Source organism: Pteropus medius, unplaced genomic scaffold (assembly GCF_902729225.1).
Source record: "Pteropus medius unplaced genomic scaffold, Ma_sr-lr_union100, whole genome shotgun sequence".
Classification (NCBI taxonomy): Eukaryota; Metazoa; Chordata; class Mammalia; order Chiroptera; family Pteropodidae; genus Pteropus; species Pteropus medius.
This window is the reverse complement of record NW_024349797.1, coordinates 17,264,968-17,288,365: the sequence shown is the minus strand read 5'-3', so window position 1 is coordinate 17,288,365 and position 23,398 is coordinate 17,264,968. Positions and strand designations below refer to the sequence as shown.

The following is a 23,398-nucleotide window of genomic DNA, read 5'->3' as shown; positions in this document are numbered from 1 at the left end:
AATGTTTTAAGTAGGACTTTTGCATTCATGTTGATGAATGAGATTGACCTGTAATATTCCTTTCTCATATGGTACTCGACTGGTTTTAATATCAAGGTTATATTACCATTGGGTGGGGAAGGGGTAGAAAAAGGTAAAGGGGGTCAAATATATGGTGACGGAAGGAGATTTGACTTTGGCTGGTGAACGAACAATGCAATATACAGATTCTGTATCATAGAATTGTACACTTGAAACCTACATAATTTTATTAACCAATGTCACTACAATAAATTTAGTCAAAAAAATTTTAAAGGTTATATTACCATCATAGAATGAATTAGGGTTTTTTTTTTTTGTTTTTGTTTTTGTTTTATTTTTTTTCCCTTAGCACTGGAAGATTTTGTATAAGATTGAAATAAGCTTGAAAGTTTGGTTGAAATCCCCTGTTGAAAAAGAAAATCTGGGACCTTTAACTATTTTTTTCCTGAAAGAAAATAGTTAACCTCTTATTAGTTTTTCAAATGGTTATAAGAAAATTTGGGCTTTTTAATTCTTTCTGAATCCATTTTGTAGTTATAATTTTCTAAAAATTTTACTATTTAAGAGTTCAAATTTTTGGCATAGAGATTTTTATAAAACTCTATTAAAGTTTTGCTGTAGCTACACTTTTAACCCATTTTTATTTTTAACCATTTTTTTCTGTGTACTTTTTTTATCAGTCTTACCAAAAAGTTTATCTACTTTACTAACCTTTTCAAAGAATCAACATTTATCCTTGTAGATTTGCTCTATTAGATCTTTTTTTCTATTTCATTAATTTCTTACCTTCACTGTCTCCTGTCTTCTTTCTTCTTTGTTCTGTTGTTCTTTTTGGTTTATAACTTTTTGGCTTTTCCTCTATGTGAATATAATATGCAAGGCTATGGATTTCTCCTTAAACTATCACTTCTGTTGCATTCACATGTAATATTTTCAGTATTATTCAATTCTAATTATTTTCAATTTACATTTTTCTTCCACGCGTGAGTTATTTGAAAGTGTGCTTTTAAATCTCAAACATAGAAGACTAAAATTTGTCTGTATTATTTCTTTCTTAATTCCATTGTGATTAGAGGATTGTGATAATAATTATTTTAAATATAATGACAACTGTTTTGTGGCTTAATAAAGGCTATATATTTCAACCATGTTTTCTGGCCACAATGCAATTAAATTAGAAATCAATTTTTTTAAATGGTAAGAAATCTTAAAACACAAGTTTCCAAATTACTTGAGAAGAATGAGCATTATTTAATAGTTGGGAGGGTTCTATGTAAGTCCAGCAACTCACAGCTGTCAATTGCAGCTCAAATCTTATATGTCTTTACCAATATTTTGTCTGTTTGGTCTATTAATAATTAACAAAAGTGTGTTGAAATCTCCTACTATCATGGTAGATTTGTCCATTTATCCCTGTAGTTGTTTTCGGTTTTTGTTTTATATTTTTGAGGCTTTATAAAATGGATGCAAGTTTATGGCTGTCATATCTTACTGGCAAATCGAACTTATCATTATATATTGACCCATTTTCTCTTTAACATTGCATTTTTTTCTTAAAAATTATTTTATTTAACGTTCATTGTTATTTATCTGGTATATTTTTTTATCCTCCTTTTTCTTACAATCTTTCTGTTTTTAGTTTCATCTGTTTCTTATTATTAATATATGGCCAAATTAAAAAAAATTGAATCTGACCCTCTTTGTCTTTTAACTGTTAGGTTTAGTCCACTTAAATGCATTGTGATTATTGAGATCATTGAACTTTGGACTTTATTTGTGTCATTTGACTTTGCACTTTTTCTAAGCTTTTTTTCTTCTTCTTTTCTTGTCTGTATTTTGAGAATCCAGAGTTGAATGTCGCTGTCTCAGGTTCAGCTTCTCCATCTTTCGAAGAGTCCAAAATTTAGTTTCTCATTGGTGGCGTTAATATAAGTCTTTGACCTCAGGACAAGCCTGTCTTAAAGCTATTACTTAATTTACTCCCTTACTATCTACCATTCCTTGCTTTGGTTTGAGCTCCATGACATTTATTTGTTTACTTACTTATTTATTTACCATAGCCCTTAAGAGCTCCCTTATTTCCAATAAGCCCATCAGTGCATTAAAATGTATATTTTGCTATAATTTAAGCAGAGACTATTTGTGACAAGAGAGAGTCCCTCAGACCACCTAGCTGGCTCACTTTGCAGTTTTTACTGTGTTTCCTTAAAGTAGCAGTTACGGGTCCACAAAGATAAGCCAAGCGTCTGAACCTCCATGTGGAAACCAAGGAATGCCCACAGATGAGCCTATAATATGTGCCCCCGTGGACATGCGACCATATGGCTGTGGGTAAACAGTGTGTTGAAGGAAGAACACATTCCCTCATTCGTGTTTCTGAAATTATAGTTTTTTTAAAATAAATTATATCTTATTTTGGTCAATTAATATTTACTATATATAAAACTACGAGGGCTTGAGGACCATAATGATTTTAGGGGCCCTTCCACCTATTAAATACAAACAGTGCTTATCCACACACTAGGTGTGTGGGTAATATTTATTATCTTCTGTTATTGTTCCGTGTTTTTTGAGATCCTACTGTGAGGATGGATTAGTTTCATAATTACAGGAAAAAATTATTTACAAAGGAGTTCTCATACTTCAGAGTTGGGAACCACTATTTTGAACGATTATTTTGAGATTTAGAGCAAAAAAGGCCAATTCAAAGGCCGACGGGGCCAGGCTGGAGATGAGGATGCAGATGTGGCCCAGGTGGGTTGAGACCCAATGGCAAAGGCCAGATTCAATGGGAGCAAATGCTTGTCAGCTTCAGACAATTGTTGCCCCATAAAAATCAGGCCCGATGTTGCCAAATCTTTTGGTAAAGTGAAAATAGATCTCCAAATGTGTTAGTTGAAATCTTTAGAGATATTTAAATGCTGGCAACTAATTCTAAATAATGTTTAAATGCAGTGCAGTTCAAACCAACCATCTGTGTAGACTGGATATGGCTCCTGTGTGGCCCTTTTATGTCCACTATCTCTTTCATCTCCACAGGTAAACTGCACAATCGGCCACTAAAAAATATTTCTAGTATAGAAGGACTTCACCAAAACATTTCTATCTCCTGTTCAGATTATGAACGGCCTCTTCACCCATCCTAGTTTCAATCACAAATAGACAAATCACCAAATTTGTCTCTTTATCCATCCATCCATCCATCCATCCATCCATTCATCCATCCATCCATCCATCCATCCATCGATGTATTCATTCAAACAACTACTTTTGGATGCCTGCTAAATGTCATGTATTGTCCCAAATGATGGAGAAAGAACAGGGAACGAGACTGATCCCTACCTTTAAGGCGATTATAACATTCTCGGGGAGGAAATAGACAATTACACACCAATAATGTGATTTCAGATGGTGGGAGGTGTGATCTAAACATAGGATGAAACAGGATCACAAGCCGGAGTGGTGGGAAAAGAAGAGGCTAAGACGACGGTGCTAGGAAATGTCGCGTCAGTGGCGTTGGGATGAACCCGCTTGCTGAGAAAGGGGCAGCTGCGCAAACACTGAGAACGAGCTCAGTGAGCGTCTGGGAAACAGATGGGAACAGCAAGTGCAAAGGCCTAGAGACCAGAATGGAATGGTCTAGATTTGTTAGAGGAAATTTGTTAATCCTCTTCCTGAGCGCCCACCCAATGCCGCCTTCCTCCCCAACCATTGTCAAGCAGTTTGATCCTGTGTTATCTCTTAAGTTCAGGCAAAGGGCCAAGCCTGGTTCTCCACTGGTCCATCCCCCAAAGCTGGTTTCCAGGAATCTGGTTTCCAGGGAGAAGACAGAGCTGCTGCTCTGGTTCTTCCACCCCCAGCTGAGACCCAGGGCAAGTTCCTCTTTGATCATCTTGCATCTGCTCTTTCTCCTGAGAGGCCCCGCCTCTGCCAAAGGGCCCTTCCCGCTCCTGCTGAGCAGAACCATTCAACTCCTTTCTCCTGTCATTTGATAAAAGTCCAAACTCCCTTAATACCTTTATCCGGCCCTTTGCAGTCCACCCACCCTCTAGCTCCAGCCACTCCCCACCTTCCCCCAACCCCACCTTCTCAGCCTTGCCCAGTCCACAAACTCCCCAGGCCCTTTTCTGATAACTGACCTCTGCGTGAGTGGTTTCTTCTCTCAGAAGTGCCACCTGCCTCTCCTTTACTCTTACTTGTGCAAGACACTCCTCGAAGCCCACTCATCTGAGAAGGGAGCTACTTCTTCCATCCTCCCTGGTTCCTCGGTCCACACGATGGTCCTGGCATTGTGTATCATCTCCCATACGCTTCACCATGGGCCTCGTCCCACATCGCTGCCTCTCTCCCACGTCTTATGGTCCCCCATGGCCCTATCTGTCCTCCCATATCTCTGAGCTCCTTGCTTGGCTCACTTTCAAGCTCTTCTATGTCTGCTCTGTCATCTCTTTCAACCGCTATTTCCTCCCACACTTACAGGCACGACTATCTGGTACAGCCGATGGCTCACAGGGAGAAGGACAGTGGAACAAGCCCCTAGGCCCATCCAGGCACTCAGAATGTTCTACCTTTGAGCTCTGAGTCATCACAATTTTCAGATGATCTCAGAGAACTCTGTTTCTTCCCAGCATCTTTAACATGCCCTTTTCATGAGCATGGCGTTGCCGGCGTTGGTCATAACCCACATTTGCTCAGTGGTTTGTCCAGTGTAGACAGAATGCTGGAGTAATGAGTTGAATGGATGAATTAAGGGATGAATGAATGAGTGAACGAACACTCCGTAAAGCACTTTACCCAGACGATTACCTTTAATCTTTAAAAACAAACAAACAAACAAAAACCCTCAAGAGATAGGTTCCCTAATGAAATGCCATTTAGGAAACATTAAAGCTTAAAGAGGTGATTAAACTATTTGCCCAAAGTTTACAAAACTAAAAAGTGGCAGGGCTGGGATTTGAACCCACCACTGTCTTGTTTTAAGGTCTAATTCTGTGCTATTCTACGTGGTGGCCACAGGCCATAGGTGGCTAGCTTCTGAGGATTTGCAATGTGGCTGGCCCAAATTCAGATGAGCTATAAAGGGAAAATACATTCCAGATTTCAAAGACGTAGTGGAAAAAAAGAATGAAAAAATATCTCATTGAGGATTTTTATATTAAGCATATGTTGACATGATCTATTTGGGATATACCGTGTTAAATAAATACATTTTCAAAATTAAGTTCACCTGTCCCTTCTTACTTTTTAAATGTGGCTACTAGATAAATTAAAAGTGCACTGTGGTTCACATTATATTTCTTTTGTACTAAACTCTTCAGCTACTATATTCTACTGGTTCTCACGTAAACATCCTGAATCGTGTACAGATGGGGACTGTTGGCCTCAGGCTCATTTATTTCTTTGTCCCCCGGTTCTTCTCTCTTCTATCCACTGGGACGATTCGGCCTTAACATACCCAAATCCCAAGGCCATTACCTTGCTTTTTTGTGGCTGTATGTTGTTGACAAATAACTACCATGGAGACGCCTCCTCATGGCGGTAAGGCTCTAAAGTCCGAACACAAGGCAAAAATTGTTCTAGGAGAGATTATCCATGAAAAGCCCTTAAACTCAGCATGAGGAGGTGTGTACCTGATCTTGTGCATGACGATATGTACGTATATGTGTATGATATACTCAGTAATATGCAGTAGATAACAGGATATAGCAAAATATAAGTTTACATAATTTTTCCACCTACTGTTATTATTTTGATTAACTATTTGGGAGTAAGTTGCAGACATCACGACTTTTTACTCTTGAATTTTTCAGTATGTATTTCTTAAGAATGAGGTTGTTCTCTTAGGTAATGGTTATGATTATGAAATTCAGAAAAGTTAACATTTTTACAATATTATGATCACATATGCATACCATATTCAAATTGTCCCCCAAAACATCCGTTATAGCAACTGTCCCCTGATCCAGGATGCGAACTGGAATCTCACATTGCGTTTACTTGTCATGTGTCCTTAGTCTCCAAATTTGAGACAATTCTTTAGCCTCACCTTTCATGATATTGGCATTTTTGAAGATTATCGAGTAGCTGTTTTTGTAGAGTGCTCTACCATCTGTATTTGTCTCGATTCCTCATTATTAGATTCAAGTTTAAACAGTTTTGCCAATATGCAACATAAATAATTCTGCATCCTTCCCACCATATCCCACAGAGGAGCTGGTGATGTCAGTCCATCCCATCCCGGTGAGGTTAACTGCAATCGCTGATTGAGGTGGTATTCACCAGATTTTCTCCTTTTTAATTACTAAGGAATCGGCGGTCTCCTCTTGTAATTAGTAAGTAATCCGCAGCATGAGGCTTTAAGTCTGTATAAATATGTTTCTTAACAATTTTCACCCAGAGATTTTAGCATCCATGGGTGATTTTTGCCCTGAATCAATTTTTATTAGGATAGCTGGAGATTATATTTAAAGATGTAAAAGTAAGCTGGGGTGAGGGGAACACAGGTGAAGAGTTGAGTTTGCTTTAGATAAAGCCTGGAAAATGTATCCATTGTATTGAGAATTTAATCAGCACAGCATGGATTAGGAGCAGGGTACAAAGATAACCAAGATGTCGTCTCTGCCAGCAGAGCAGCTCACGATCAGATGGGGAAGACAAGGCAGACACGGCACAGAGGACACACACGTAGACACACATATACACACAGACACACAGGAAAGGAAAGGCAGGAAAATGCAGAGTGAGGGCTTCGGAGAGAACTCAACAGCCTGGAGGTGGCTGCTGGAGCCTGAGGATTGGCCAGCCGCAGACACTGTGTAGGGGACAATTCCTCAGTCCCCAATGCTATGGGTTTATGTGCTGCTCTCCTCCAAAATTCCTATGCTGAAACCCTAACCCCCAATACCTCGTCCCTCAGGATGTGATCTTATTTTAAGATAGGGTCTTTACAGAGGGAATCAAGTGAAATGAAATCATGGCTTTGGGCAGTTTCCTCAGTCTCTCCTTGCCTGAGGTTCCCCGTGCATGATAATAATTTGTTTTCAGGCTGTTTATGAGGCTTGGATGCGGCCTGGCACATAATAATCACTCAATAAATGTCACTATTTTTGTTTGCACTTCACTTATCAGCTTATCTTATCTCCCTCACTTGTTACTGGGAGCCAGGATTTTGGGAGTTGGAAAAAAGAGCTGAAAGCTAATCTTTAAAAGGTTAAATAGAGCCTGAATTAAAATAAAAAGCATCATATCAATACAAACTCATGATATATTTTATCTTAAATTTTTTTTTGTATTTTTTAACTCTGCTAACTTGAGATCTACTGAAAAGGTCTAGTGTAATTCGACCTGTATAATTGAGCATCCCCAGTACCCAGATTAGGGTCTCTAAGTACTGTTTCTCCCTTAAAGAAACCAGAAATGGTTAATTCTAGGTCTTGGGCAGGAAATGAATGAGATGAATCTGGAACATCTTCTTATATAAAAAAGCAGCTATAAAAGACTATTGGAGTCATGTCAACTTAAAACAAATTTGAAAGGGTTCTCATCTACCAAAAACTGGAAACTGTGAGCATCAATAGAAAACTAATTTCAATATACTGAAACACATCAAATAATTTAAATCCATGAACTCATGATACTCAGCAGAATTTAAACAAGAACTCATTGGGTCACTGTAGACTATACGAGAGAACCAGCTTATTCATTTGAGACTGGTAAATAAAGGTAAAGAATAAATACATAAATAAACGTTGAGGGGAATGCAATAGGTACAGTCACTTTGGAAACAATTTGTGGCACCGTCAAAAAAGTGAAAAAAACCCCCACAGAATGAGAGAAAATGTTTATGTATCTGATAAGAGACCTGTACCTAGAATATACAGAGAATTTTTATAACTCAACAATAAAAATACAAACAACCCAATTAAATATGGGCAAAGGATGTGAGTGTATATTTTTCCAAAGAAAATAAACAAATGACCAATGAGCACATAAAAAAATAATGCTCACCATCCTTAGTCATTAGGAAAACACAAATCAAAACTACAATAAGATACCACCTCACATCACTATGATAGCTACATAGATACAATTTAAAAAGACTAACAATAACAAGTGTTGGCAAGGATGAGGAGAAACTGAAACCTCATGCAGTGCTGGCGGGCATAAAAAATGCAACAGCCGCTTTTGGAAACAGTCTGGCACTTTCTCATAGGGTTAAACACAGACCCAGCCATTCCATGTGACACGGCAATCCCGTTCCTACATATACATGCAAGAGAAATGAAAATATAGGTTCGCACAAAAACTTGTACACAGATGCTGATGGCAGCATTAGTCAAAATAGCCTAAAGGTAGAAACTACCCAAATGTCCATCAACCGATGAATGGATAGACAAAATGTGGTCCATCCACACCATGGATTATTACTCAGCATTAAAAAGGAGTGAAGTACTGACACGTGCTACAACATGGCTGAACCTCGAAAACGTGATAAGAAGCCAGACATAAAAGGTCACAAAGCGTATGATTCCATTTATATGAGATATCCAGAATGAGCAAATCTGTAGAAATAGAAAGCAGATTAGTGTTTGTCAAGGGCTGAGGGAAGGAGAGAATGGGAGTGGCTTATAACAGGTTTGGGGCTTCTTTGTAAGATGATGAAAATGTTCTGAAATTGGATAGTATTGATGGTAACACAATCTTATGACTATACGAGAAACCAATGAAGTATATATTTTAAAAGAGTAAACTTTATGGGATGTGAATTATATTTGATAAAGCTATTATGTAAAACATTTTCTTTAGAGATGCCCCGAGGACATTATTTAAAAAGTGACCTTGAATAAACCCCTTAACCTCTCTGGGCCTCAGTGTCCTCACAGATAAATTGAGGTAATAATCATAATAGATACTTCTAAGGGCCATTATGAGGATTAAATGAGAACATAAATGTCAAATCTTTGGCAAATACCTCACTTCTTATAAGTGACCGATAAAAGGCAGCTTTTACTAACATCATGGTTCCTATCAGACCTCCTGGCTCTACTGGGGACCAGGGCCACACGGAGATGGAGAAGACCAGCTCCTTCTCTGGAGGACCTCACAGAAGCAGGGTAGAAAAATATCAAAATAGTGCACAGAGAATACCACATGACACATGCTAGTTGTGATGGGAGCTTCCAAGGCACAGTGGAAATGGGTCACTGTGACTCATCTGAGCAAATTGATGGGCATACGATGTGCCAAGCAGAGGGTAGATGTCTCAAGAATAGCAACTGTACTGTGTATTTCTTCTGACCAAAGGTGCCATCCGACATAAGATGCACCATAATTTTATGTACACAAAGACAAACGTGCTGCCAATTTAATTACGACTCGCCATCAAACCCTAATATCATAGACGTGTAAAAACGTGAATAGCAAGAAAAGCACATCTCAGAATTAAGGAAACAGTGAATCGCAAGCACTTAATCTGAGTTGACGACTCCTTTTACCTCTGCAATAATTCTGGGAGCTGCACAGTTCTTAATGTCAATCCATCGAGTGCCAACGGTGGCCCCCAACTCTGACCCTTATCTGGCCCCACTCTAGACCTCAGCCTGACCCTTGAGTAGGACCTGTAAGCCTGACCCTAAATCCACCATCAGTCCTAGATCCACCCCAGCTCTGGCAGGTACATTTTTATTCCAAGTTTAAAGCTGACCATAATAATATACAGCATGGCGACCATAGTCAATAATATTGTAGTTAATATTCGAAAGTTGCCAAGAGAGTACATCTTAAAAGTTCTTATCCCAAGGGAAAAAACTGTGTGATTTCGTACGGTAACAAATGATACTTGACCTCATGGTGATCATCTCTCAGCATATACACACATTGAATCATTATGTTGTACACATGACACTAATGTAATGTTACATGTCAATTACATCTCAATGGAAAAAATAAAATAAAATGAATCAAGATGAACACAGAGAGCCGAATTGGCCTTTAAGGGACTTTCCACAACCCTTTGGCTGGAGGCTGCAGAGCTGACATTTCTGAACCTGAAATCGTCCAACTCTGAAGTCAGGCAGTTTTTCTCCACTCCAGGGAACCTAGCCTATGAGAGTGAACGAAATGCAAACCCCGCCCCAGGTTTTGGTAAGCCCCGCCCCCTGCCGGAGGTCCGCCCTGCCCAGGCCCTGAGGACCTGAGATGACAAATTCTCCCCTGAAGGAGGTTCCTTGGGCCAACAGAGCAAGCTGCCTCCACGGGCAGGGCACTCTGGGGTGCTCGTTACTTATATGCTAAGTAGGTTGGAGCCAGGGCTGGAAAGCCAAGTTATTCAACAGGGGATGGGGACCCCCAGCAGGACCCTTCCAGGAGAAGTGCAAGGTAGCCCAGGGTGAACCACCCAGTGGGTATGGGAGGGGGTCACCCAGGACAGCTGTCCCTGAAAAGCTGCAGCACCACCCAGCTCCCCCATTTCCCATGCCCCACTCTGCCCCTCTGCCCCATCTTTACCCAGCCTGGGAGGCTGGCAGTCAGCAGCTTCTCAGGGAGCGTGCTGCTCCGCAGAGGGCTGCCCATGTCTCAAGGCACTGTGTTTCTAGCACATTCTTCCCTGGCTGAAAGCGGCCTTGTAGGGCCTGATCCCCAGCTCTGAGCAGTTGGCCTGGCCATCAGTTTACCTGCCCCCACAGGCCCTCTAGGCCCAGGCGGACACTCCAGCGCTGCCGCAGCAGCCCCCTTCCAGAGGGGACCAGAGTAATGAGATTCAACCACATCCCACACCTGTGGTCAGCCCCACCTCTCCTAAACACTGCACATTGTCCCAGGTACTGCCAAGGGAAAGGGCTGGGACAGTGATTCCCAAACAGTGCACCCCCCGGGGCAGGTTGCAAAGTGCTGCCACATCTGCTTACTCAGCTGTCTCAGCGGCACCCCTGGGGAGCAGAACGGTCCAGAAGGCAGCCGGGCAGCCACCTACGTGGTCTGCTCAGGAGCCCGGCGCCTGCTCCTAATCCTGGCTTCACCTGCTCACCTATCTCTTGACTCTACCTCAGCACCTGCTAAGCACCACACTAAGATTGCATATGTGTGTCTGAGCAGACACACGCCACTTAGCACCTTCATTCTTACGCATAAGAATCTTTAGGCTTTGAGTTCAGTTTTGAGCTCACATTTAAAGAAATACAAGCAACATAAATTGTTTTCCTCCAATGTCCAAGTCCGACTTCCGCGAATCAGGCCCGTGCATCTCCACACAGCCTCCTCTGGGCCATCATCCACGCTAAAGCCGTTTGCCATTACTCTATGGACAGGGCTACAGGTAAGCCCAATTTATAGATAAAAAAAAAAATGAAGGTGGCGGGGCGGGGTTAAAAAACTTGCCGGACCAAGTTAACACAGACAGGAGTCATGCTGACTCAGGAGCCCTTGCTGTAACTTCCATTCCCCAGTATCTCTTCTTGCCCAGCTACAGGGTGAGTGAAAAGAATACAGGCTTTGGGCAGATTTGGGCTTGCATAACACTTCTGCCACCTACAACCTGTGTGATCCCTTAATCTTCCAGGATCTCATTTCCTCATGTGCACATTGAGATACTAATGCAAATTAAAAGGGCTTTACAATCTATTAAAGATAAGGAAATACTATCGGGACCTTCCTTATCTTTCCCCTTGAAGAGGACCTAGGTTAATTTTCTGAGTCAAATTGAGTATCCATACAATGACTTGATTCTTAGAAGTGTTTGGGGCCTTGGGACACGCTAAATCTGAACAGCCAGGATGCCTCCCCAGGCCCCCTTTAGTGACCTGCCTCTGAGGGGGTACAGGTGTCTTGCTAGCCCTCCTGTCCAGGCCAGAATGCTTCCACTGGCTGAAGTCCTTCTGCATGCCAGGGACCTGCAACAACACCTGGAGAGCAGTCCTAACAAGCACTCTTGACACGGATGAATCCTGAGGCTCAGAGACCCTGATAACTTGCCCTGTCACCCCAACTACCCGGCTATGGGTGAGTGAAACTGGGATCGAAGCTCCCAGGTCTGTCAAGTCCAAAACTTCATGGCACCCCAGTTGCTTTCCCCAAGATCGTCAAAGAAGATGGAGCGAGCTCATTAGAAAAAATGTCTAGCAGGACATATGAATACATGCATGTAAAAATCAGACTTGATGTCTGCATTGGAGTTAAGAGGTCTACGTGACTCCCAATAACTTGACATTTGTGCTCTGTGCATTGCAAGACTTTGAACTGTAACAATGATTTCCTGTCCCTGTTCACTGCACCAGGCAGCGAAGATTGCCTGTTTTGTTTCCTCCTTAGTCATCACTTTTCTTTTTTTTTTTCTTTTTTTTTTTTGCTGGAAATCTCTTTTGAGTGTAAGCTCCCTGAAGTTATGGACTTTCTCACGTTCATCCTTCTCTACCCTGTACACAGACGGTAAATGAGAAATACCTGTTGAGAGAGTGCCCTTGAGAATATGAATCTGCAAGATAAAAAATATTAATTTCACGCTTTATAATAGCAATGCCTTTGTTACTATTTTAATTTCTTATTAACTACTTTCAGCTCAGTTTCATTAGCATCCATCAAGCACCTACGGTGTGCCAGGCACTGTTAGGCGCCGAGGGACAGAGATGATTATAATTATGCGCACGCACTCCCCCCGCCCCCACTTGTTTCTCGAGGATTAAGAGGGATACAAGGCAAAGACTGCAGAGATGAGAAGTGACTGACACATGCCAGGGGCAAGTCTGGGGACTTGAATTCAGTCGTAAGACTTCAAACCTGAAATGTGTCCATTCGGGACACCCCCCCTCCACCCCACACCTTCCGCTGCTATCCAGGAACCCAGGGGAGCGAGTCATTAGCAAGGGGGACACATTTCCAAGGACACTGTTTGCCTGCGATGAGGTGTGAGTTGAGGAAATGAGGGTGGCGGTGGGTGGACAGTGGCTTATCTCAAGTTATTTGTTCGACCTCGGTGCTGTTTCCCGCTCATGCTGCCTGAGCGGAGGGGAGAAAGAGATTCATATTTTGGGGATACTGGGTTTGGATGCGTATTTAACTTCGCAACAAAAACATGAATGTCATGTCTTTGCTCAAAATTAAAAATCAGAGATAAGAACCAAGTCCCCCTTAATCAGTCCCAATCCCAGCTCCTTCTGCAAAGACATGACCCCTGTTGGTTCCAGAGTGCACTTTCTGGATCTTTTTCTCTAGCATTTTTATTTCTCTCTCAAACATGATTCACACTTACGGTGTAGGCATTGTTCTGTCTTCCAAGTATTAAGTCATTTATATTCGTGACCTCATAGAAAATAGTGCTGTGTCATGTGTATGTGAACACACACACACACACACACACACGCACACACCACACAGAGTCACACTATGCTGGAGTTCTACATTTGCCTGTCACTCAACAGTATATCTTGAAGATCTTTCCATAGCAGAGCATATAAGATTCTTCTCTCAGTGGCTGCTTGGTTACCTGTCATGAGTGTGCGCTGGATTATTTCATGAGTTCTTTATTGGTTGTTTCAATGCCATGAATATTCTTCCACAAAACCTTGTGCACAGTAAGAGTGGAGGGGATTTCTAGGGTAGATTTTCTTAGAGGGTCTTAAATCTTAACCTTAGGAGGTTAATCTCTGAATCACATATGCTTGGACAGATCGGTTAGGCCCATTAGTCAGGGCGATGGGGAGGTTCTAACTGAACTCCGACCTGAAAACTGGCCCCTTCCCACTGGCTTCCTTGGGAGGCAGAGATAGGCTAGGGGTGACCTCCACCTTGAGAAGTGTGTGCAGCTTTTCCCGAGGACCCCACCCACCCAGCGAGTGATTCCTCAGCTTCTTTGACTCGCCTGCAGCCGGAAGCAGACTTGGAGTAGCTTGTCGTTTGAAGGAGCAAAAAGGCCAGGCTGCACGAGGAGGGGTCTGGTGGACAGGAGCCCCTGGGCCACCACGGCCCAGCTCTGAGACCCAGAGCAGGTCACTGGGCTCCTCTGGCCCTCAGTTTCCTCAACAGGAAAGCCGAGGTCTTAGTCCCAGCCCTGTGGGCCCCCTGCTGCTTTAATCTGAGAATCAGATGAACTAGTGGAGAATCGCAATTCCTGAGGGAAGCAACATTTTCCTTGGAGATTTAATCCTTTGTTATGCAGAGAACAAAGCCCAGGCCTCTCTCTCACTGCCCCAGATATTTAGGCTTTTCTGTCCCTTGACGAATGACTTCCTGAAACTCTGTGAGGGAGAGCTGGGGGCTTTACTGGTAAAAATCAAAAATCGCTGGGGCTGCTTGATGAGTTCTCTCCGCCCCCACTCACTTCCTCGCCCTGAGAAGAGGGCCCTACTATCCCACCTTACAGAGTCCAAACCGAGCCTCAGGGTGTTTACAGGCTTGTTCCAGCTCACACAGATCATAAGCAGCAGAGCTGGAAGGCAGCGTCACAGCAAAGCCTGGACTTAGAGCCCCCCACATTGCCCACGAGGGACATAGCTCAGGTGACTGGTCCTGGGCTGCCGCCCTGGGAATTGGTAGCTCTGGAACGAGGCAGCCAGAGCTCAGCATTGGTCTCTCACGAGATGAACTGCCAGCACCTGGCTTTCCTGCGGTGCCATCATTTTTTTCGGCTGGGCCGAGCAATGACCGTCTCTTGACCTTCTTTGTCAGTGCAGAAGGCCAGGGAGGGGCAACCGTAGTCTCACAATCGTCCCCCAAAAGGGAGGAGGGCCCACAGACAATGCATGTCACTAGTTAGAACTCTAAGGGATGGCTGTCCAAGGCCAGCAGGAAAGCATCATGAGAGGCCAGTTGCTTATGCGCTCACTACCCACTAGAGCAGGCTGAACTCTAGCCTGAAACACGCGGCACAAACGAAATATGGCTGAGTACCTTGGAACTCAAATGAATGTAGAGTAGCAGGTATCTATGCTGCGCTTCGACTTGTGCACTGTTTTGTTGCGCCACTTTGCAGGCGGGAAAAAGCAAAGGCTCCAGCGTGGGCGCAATCCTGGAAGGTGGGGCATCTTCGCCGCGCCTCTCATTCAGGATCCGCCGCCTGATGACAAGGATGCTTGGCATTCAGTGCATCGTGGTCACTCAGGCCCAAGGTGACGAGCAGCCTGCCTGCTGTACACAGTGTGCCGAGAGACTTGGGTGCTGCTCTGCAGGCCAACACTGGCTGCTCTATGACCCGGCCACCTTCCGGGAGAGCTGCCTTCTGCCTCTGCTTCTCTGGTCTTATTTCGGAAAGCACTCACCAGTGTTTAATTATCACTCTCCTGCTAACCCTTTGGCCTGGGGTGGGGGATCTAGAAGCTTACCAGGGGGGCGGGGGCAAGGGTGAAAATGTACTTTCCTTAAACAAAGAGTTATTTAGCACGTCCATTGTGCCGAGCCTGTGGTCAGCTGGTGGGAGATACGGAACGGAATGGATGCTGATCTGGCTGGTGTGGTTCCAGGCTGGACACCAATGACTCCGGGAGGACTTGCTCTGGAGGACAGGAAGGCCCCGACAACCCCCTCCAGGTCTTCAGAGTGGGAGAGGACACAGTCACACGACAGGACAGGGGAGCCAGATGTGGACGTGCAGAACCAGCAGGGGACAGTCACGTAGGAGGAGAAAACAGAGCTGGCGAGGGCATACGGCCTGAGCAGCACAGAGCAGAGATCCTCCAGGTGGCACCGATCCTAAGGGACGATGAGGGGAGGGAAGGCAGGAAGGGTACTTGGTGCCAGCGAACAAAGGTGTTGCTCGCCAGGCTGAGGAGCTGGGCATTTCACTTGTTTTACAAGAGCCGGCAGAGCAAGATAGCAGGAAAGTGGCTTCGGAAGCGAAACGGAGCTGAGTTCAGAGCTAGGCCTCGGCTGGGGCACTTTGGGCAGGTCTTGGTGTCCCACCTGGAACAGGGCCTGACTCCCAGAGGTGCAGCGACCACCCACAGAGCACAGAGATGGTCCTCTCTTTCCCTCTGCCTTTATCCGGCCAGAGCTTCAGGATTTGGCACCAGGTCCATGTGCTCCGTTTTCTAGAACAACCGGACGAGTAGTTCGCACTAATTTAAAACATGGTCACGCCAGCCCTCGGTACTCGTTTCCACCGATCCGTGTCCCAGGATGCAGATGTTGGCTCTCGCTTAGAACATGAGAGCCTATAAAGAGATGATTTGTTACTAGGTTGGGCGACTAGGTGTGCTGGGACAGAGGTCCGAGACGCGGGACTTCACAGCGACTCCGGCTTCGTGAGAGAGACGTCGTCGATAAAGAAGTTCCTGTGAAACACGGAGCAGGGTGCATCTGCCCCACGTGTTCAGTATCCATCTTCCGTCGGAAGGGCCACATTTCTCTGTCGGGCAGAGAGCTACGAAACGCGGCTCGCTCGGCCGCTATTCCAGTTCACTAAGGACTTCAACAGTGAACAAGTTATTTTAAAAATTATTTCAAGTCAAACATTCACTTGATCACCCTGGTCTAGTTTAACTTGGAAAGCTACTTTCTGAGGGTTTTGGGTTGGGGGGTGGAGGCGGGGGGAAGGAAAAATGGCCAAGGCTGGACTCAGAATGTGGACGGCATTATCAAAAACTTATGTTCCTGTCTCAGAGTCAACTGGAGATACTTTAAGATCCAAATAACTCCAGAAAGTATTGTCATTAGTTGAGCATGACTGTGTCTTGATGTCACCATTTCACTTGCAGATATTGCATTGACCTACTGGGCAGAGCTGAAAATGACTATATCTACAAACCTTATGAGGGGAGAATAAAATCTTCTTTAGGGACCTGTTAAAAAAAACCTGCGAGGGATCATGTAGACTGAGGAGTTCTTTTCAGTTCAACTGTCCTATGTTTGGCTCGTATACTGAATTCCCCAAGCGATCATTACTATGAACAGACTGCTTTTCCCCGTAATACATAAATTACAAACAACCCAGCGACATGGGAGATGGACTCTTGTGATTTTAAACCCAAGACCTTCTGGTCTGCAGAAGGAATTTTACTGCTAAGTGAAACCAAAACCACGTGGCGGTTCAAGCGTCATTCAGTTTTTGTTCCCGGCTGCGGGGAGATACCCCCAAACAAGAAAATAAACACAAACTCCAGAAACCAGGCGACCAGGGAGCTGGTATTGGGACTGACAGGCCCAGAAAGGATCAAATGTGCAAAACAAAGGAGAGATTGGAAAAGGAGTGTGTGTGTGTGTGTGTGTGTGTGTGTGTGTAGGGGCAGTGTATTCCTGGCTAAGAAGAGACAATGAAAGCTCCCAACACAAAGCAAACAAATTGAATTCTCCTTTTCCCCATCAGGAACAGGCAGAGAACTGGCCTGAATTATTCAGACAGGATGGTAAAGGGCTCTGCCTCCTCTGCTCATGGCAAGGCCAAGCTACAGTTGAGTCACAGCATCAGATCCTTCTGACGGCATGGCATTGAGCAGGTGATATGACCTGTGACCTCTGAGTCTTTTTTTTTTTCCTACTTATTACTCTGCCTAACGCCTTAGGCTTCAGAAGCCTCGATTTCTGCACATAAGCGGTGGGCGAGGGAGGCCGGCTGCTTCTTTAAAAGGCAGACAGGAATTAATGGGCCCAAGCAAATGCCCTTTTAGGAGTTCAGAGAACTGTTCAAGACCACCACCAACAGCGACGCTGAAGCAAGCTGCCGTCTCCTTGAGTGACTACTTTGAAGGACAAGACACATCTGTGAATGTGCTTGTTAGTTTCCTCACTTCGATGATTAAAAAGAATAAACAATGCTACCTCATAGAAATTTCACATCCAGATCTTAAAAGTACCTACCAGCAAATGACCTTTTTATCAAGTCCTCTTTAAAAAGACAAATATACTAATAAAGTTGCATAGTACACATATTTCTACTGATACCAACCTCTCTAGACCCAAAATTTTACACAAGTAACACGGCCACCCAGGCATGGCTGTCTTTTCCTATAATCTCCAGTTTTATTTTATAATATTCTTTCTTCAAAACAAAACCTTCAACCTCCCAAATTACCTTTTAAATATTAAGCGTCCCTCTTTTACCCAAAATATCTATCTTGCCTAGCTAAGTTTGATCATTAACATTGTGGGGGGGTAAGTTTCTGGAAGTTAGGCAGCTAAAAGCTTCGGAACTGTTTTATTAGCATATTAATTGTTTCTCCAAGAACTTTAAAACAACAGCTAATAAAAAAAAATTACCCTTATTCATTTCAAAATGGACAGAAAATTAAGACAGGAATGTAGAATGCTTAGAAAAAACAAAACAAACAAAGAAAAAAGCCTGGTGCCTTCTTTGTGTCATGGAATGTGTCCTTTCCTTTCCGGTTTGCTGACCACGATATGATGTGTCGGAACGCATAAGAAACGTGAATAAAACACCTCGTCCTGTCTTCTCTGTGAGTCTTTTTTTCTTAATTACATTTCGTCCCAGCTCAGTTCGTATGAGATCTCAGTTTGTTACGAAGGTTCAAGTGTACGAAGACACGGGTCTCCCTTGCTTCATGAACGTCTTCTCTCCCCCCGCCCCCAGGCCCCCCATCCCTCCAAAACTTCAGAAAGTCTGTATATGACAAAGCTGACATACACAATGCGGGCAGGACAGAACAGAAGGGAAGGTGGCGCCCACCCCGCCTCAGCGCACGCACAAGAAGTCGACGTGTGGCCCGGTCTAGCACCCCTGCACGACCGGCAACCTCAGGGGAACTTGCTCTGTTTCTCCCCGGCGACCTGCAGCCCAATCCACATTCCAACACTTATTGATGGGAGACGGATACGTTAGCAACAAATGGGTTTATGCAGACTCATGTGTGTTTCAGAAACCCTGGCGGCTCAGAGCAGTCTCTGATCTGCCCTTTGCCGACTTTGCATCTCCCAACAACAGCCTCCCACCGAGAAAGATCCCCGTGAATGGCTCAGATATGCCATTTGTGTCCAGTGACTCCACTCCAGGAGGACTCTCTTGGGGGACTGAGTGATTTTTGCATCTTAATGGATTCTGTGACACGAAGCCATTTCACCGGTAACATCCCGAAGTGATACCTAGATTTTTTAACACCTATTTGTATGTTGGACTGATTGGCTCGGCTCTAAGACAAGCATATAATGACATGCCAGTCAGTCCCAGCCCTGCTTAAGTGTTCCCTCAGACGGACTGGCTTAAAGAAAAATGACAGAAAATGTTCTTTAATAACTATGGTTTATCCATTTCTTTCAGATAGTAAGTGGCATGTTCTCACCTCATTTGCAGCTTTTAATCTCAAATGGACATTGCTTTTGAAATATCCTCTTTCTCTCTTTCTTTCTTTTTTTCTCCCTGAGGCTGCCACTTGAAAGTTGAAATCTAGCAAGAATGTAATGGTAGGTGCCAGCTTTCTGAATTACAGGGTGACTGCCTGAGCTGATCCTAAAAAGCAAGTGTCTTTTTTATACCGCATAAAAGGCTGAAATGTTTACATATCAAAAGGCTATAGGCCAATTTCTGTCAAAATTACACATGAAGTTAAGCAGTACAAGCAATTTATTTAAACACTAGTCATTGTAGAAAAATTCAAAACCATATGCTCTTTTAGCAGTTTTCACAAATGCATTTGACCCATGACTTGGCTAGACATACAAGCTTCATAATTTACTCTAAATTTCAAATCCCTTTGACGTTTAAATAAAAGATCTTCATTAATGAGGTTTACATGAATGAAAACTTTAGAAGCTGATATCGGTTAGCGAGGGGCTTCAGGAACCGCCTGTGCATTCGCTGTAATTTTCAAATGACTGACTTTGCTAATCATTTCAAGAGAAAGTTCCACCGAGAACGAATTATCATCGTTTGCATTCTGTGATTTGCAAAAGCAACGAACGATGCAGTCGCTTCGAAACAAACTTTAGTAAATAGCTCCGCTGAAAGCAGATTCTTGCAGCCCTGGAAACTCATAGCGATTTCTTTTCTGATGATTTGGGAACACGTCATTTTTCGACACCCTCTTCTTCTCCCCCAGTGTTATGTTGAGTTTTCTTAACACCTTGATTATTTCGTCCTCAGGGGCTTGGTGCGCTTATTTGGAGTATTGCAAAACTTGGAGCAAAACTCAGCTAGTAATTGTCCCTACGTCCCTCTGAAGATCAGACAGCCCCAGCCCTTGTGGGTACTGCCCCTTAGTGGGGTGGCATTTGTGCCTGCTGCTCCACTCCACCCAACAAATTCACACGGAAAACCCCCGGAGGCTACCTGAGGCGTCCTCGAGGGAGCACCAGGGCTGTGGAGCGGTCTTTTGAGCGCTAGCTTTGAGGCACTGGATCTCTTTTTAAGCCCAAATACGAGCAATAAAGCTTATTTGCTCTGTGAAAACTGCGCGGGGTCTGGACGCCGGCTCTGCGCATTGTCCCTAATTCCTCGGACCCCGCTAACTCGCCCGGCGAGGGGGCCTCCGTATCTTTGAAAAGGACACGCCAACTTTTTGCATGCCATGAAAAACCCTACTTAAACGCATCCGATTATGAACTCTGCTCTGTGACCGGGCAAGAGGCTGAAAGAATTAAGAAAAGAAAGTTCCTGAAACCGTAAGAAGTTGGGGGTGGCATATGCATTTATTTTTAACAGCCACGGGTGCGAGTGTGTGAGTGTGTGAGTGTGTGTGTGTGTGCGAGTGTGTGAGTGTGTGAGTGTGTGTGTAAGGACAGTGGGCGACAGTTTTCTCCATGATGAAGATATCTTGGGGCGGGAGGAGAGATCCAAACTTGGGCACTGTTTTAAATCAGAGAAGCAATTTAATCTACGCTCTATGAATCAATTTAGCGATGACTGCTGCGCAAAAGCGCCTTGATAGAGGCTGAACCGCAAATATACCTTATGCATGTAGAATCCGCTGATCTATTCTTTAACATCTTAAAAATGAGAGCTATTACTGGGGCGACTGACTCTTCGACAAACACATTTTCATAGACTTCTGGGTGGTGATTGCTTTGTGTGAAATCGTGTTTGGGTGATAATAGGGAAAATCAGCGGCGTGTTTACTGCATCTCAGACCTAAACGCTCTCCAGCCGCCTCCGGCGGCTCGCGATCCTCCCATGCTGAGCGGTGCGTGCGGGGCCGACAAACAATCGCGTAGCAACGCGAGGTGGGCAATTTGCGTGCGTCGCATTTGTTATTCCAATTGCACCCGGCTACGCGAGGCCGCTGATTGTTTGTTTAGCGCGTTTTGGACACTTGTGGGTTTTGGCCAGCAAAGGAGGTGGCCTCGCCCCCTAACTGCCTCCCCAGCTCCTGCCTCCCCGCGGACACAGTCGAGTTCCAGTAGACTGAGGGGCAATCTGGAGGGGGAGGCCCAGCTGTGCCGGGGGTGAGCTCCTAGAGAGCTGGTTGTATAACTGGAGTAAGGTGGCCTCGGGGTCCCTGTGACCTCTTCCCGAAAAAGTCCCCTCTTCAAGAGGACAGTACTTTCGAATCACTTTTTCTTATCTTGGACCCAGCTGATACCCAGACCTTGCCCTCGGGTGGGTACAGTACACACCTCTGTCGCAGTAAAAAGAACTAATAAATGCCCCCTAAGTCCACCTCTAGTCTTCTTGGCAAACCGGCGACAAATACACAGCCTCATTAAATGTTAGGGTTGTTAGGGACCCAGTGAATGTTGGCGTTGGTTCAATCAACCCAAAAACCTGAAGCCTAGCGAGGAGGGGTGATTTGCAAGGTGGCAACGTTCAGCCAGGAGCGCCGACGCTCAGACTCGCCCTGCGGTGTTCTTTCTTCCACGTGTCGGTGGTACAGTGGGGGTACTGCAGGAAAGCAAGGGGCAAAATCCAGGGGTGTGCTAAATCTCATCATTTAAAACAATGTAGCAAGTGGAAGGAGGCATGCATGGGGGACGTTGCCGTATTGAAAAACTCGTAGGCGCTCTTAGATCTGCGGCGAGGTCTCCACTCCGCGCTGGTCTGAGCACTTTTGCAGAAACCGACAAGGACTCTGCTCTGGTTTCCCGCGGTGCTTCTGCCTCTGCCAGGCTCAGCAAAGATCTTAAAAGATTCATTTACCCGCCACTGACGCGCGCACCCAGCCACGAACCCAACCGCGGCCAGAGTCCCTGCTGAAGTTGCAGCCTCTAGCTTCCATCAGCCTTCCATCAACTGCCCTGCAGACTTAAACCCGGGAACGGCTGGGAGGAGCGCACGCTGCCGGAACCTGGTGGTTTTTAAGTCTGTGAGAACGGGGAGGAAATGCCTCTAGCCCTAGTTGGTAGGAGAGGGAAGGCTCTACACTTATTTCCCTAGACCTGACCTCTCGGGAAGGGAAGGATCACACTCTTTCCCCTGGGAGAGGTTTTTATAGTAAAAAATCCAGCACTTCCCCAAATTGAGACCCATCTCTGTCCTGTCCTAACCTCGCCCTACAACCACGTTCAAGTTTGCTCAGCCCTCAAATAAGCAAGGCCGTCAGGCCACCAGCGTGTGGGCGCGAGGACGCAGAGCGCCATCCGGGGAGGCCTAGGCGGAGAAGCGCCGCCGCCACGCTTCTCCCCGCCGCTCCCGCGCGCCGCCGGAGTTCTGCGCCCCGGGAGGACCAAACCTCCGCGCGAGCACTCCTCTGACCCGGGAACAGCAGTTGACAAGTGCCCTTTCCCCTTCGCCCCCCGAGCCGGGGAGGAGGCAGCCCACATACTTAGCCTTAGCATGGCGACTTCGGACACCCCTGCGGGGACCCCTGTTAGTTAACCAGAGAGGAACAGCGAAAAGCGATGAGTTAAAGGCGGCACTCCTTCGGAAAACCCGAGGTGCCCCCACTTTTCGGCCCTCCGCGGTCTCGCTTCGGCCCGGCAGTGCACCCTCCCCTGGAATAGTTGGAGTTACCTGCGCGAAGGCCCGAAAAAGGGCAGCGCCGGGCCCGCAGGACCTTGGGGGCTGCTTTCGTTCTGCGCGCGCCATCGCCTACCTCGTCGCAGGGCGCTGGGCAGCCTGCGCTGGATGCGTCTCCAGAGGCTCCGGCAGGCGGGCGGGCCGTGCCGCGTCGGCCGGGGATCCCGCAAATCACTGCGGTCGCCTACCGCGAGCAGAGACGGGCTTCGGCCAGGCCGCGGGTACCCGGGGAGATCCACCTGGGCCTGCAGGATGAAGGACAGCTAAGGGGCCGGTTCCAGTCAGAGACAGCAGGGGTCAGAAGGAAAAACACAGGCATATTATTGGGGAGAAGTCCCCAAGGGAGCCCCCTTTTTTTGGACTAAAAAGAGTTTTGAGGAGAGAGAATGCATTTCAAAAATTTTAATTAAAGCACACACACACACACACACACACACACACACACACAAAGACCTGCAGAAGCACTGCACAGGAAGCAGCTGGGAAGCATGCTGAGATTACTTTTTGGTATTGAGTTTAATAGTATGGCTGAATTTGTTTCCCACTGTGTAA

The 23,398-nt window shown here is 45.2% G+C and overlaps 1 long non-coding RNA gene across 1 annotated transcript in view; it reads right to left on the bottom strand.

The window, feature by feature from the left end:
• LOC120619658 (uncharacterized) overlaps nucleotides 1-23,398 on the bottom strand; it is a 60,932-nt gene that overhangs the window by 36,676 nt on the left and 858 nt on the right. Inside the window, exon 2 of the long non-coding RNA XR_005657586.1 lies at nucleotides 22,923-23,091. This is a non-coding gene — a long non-coding RNA (uncharacterized LOC120619658). The remainder of the gene's footprint in view (nucleotides 1-22,922; nucleotides 23,092-23,398) is intronic.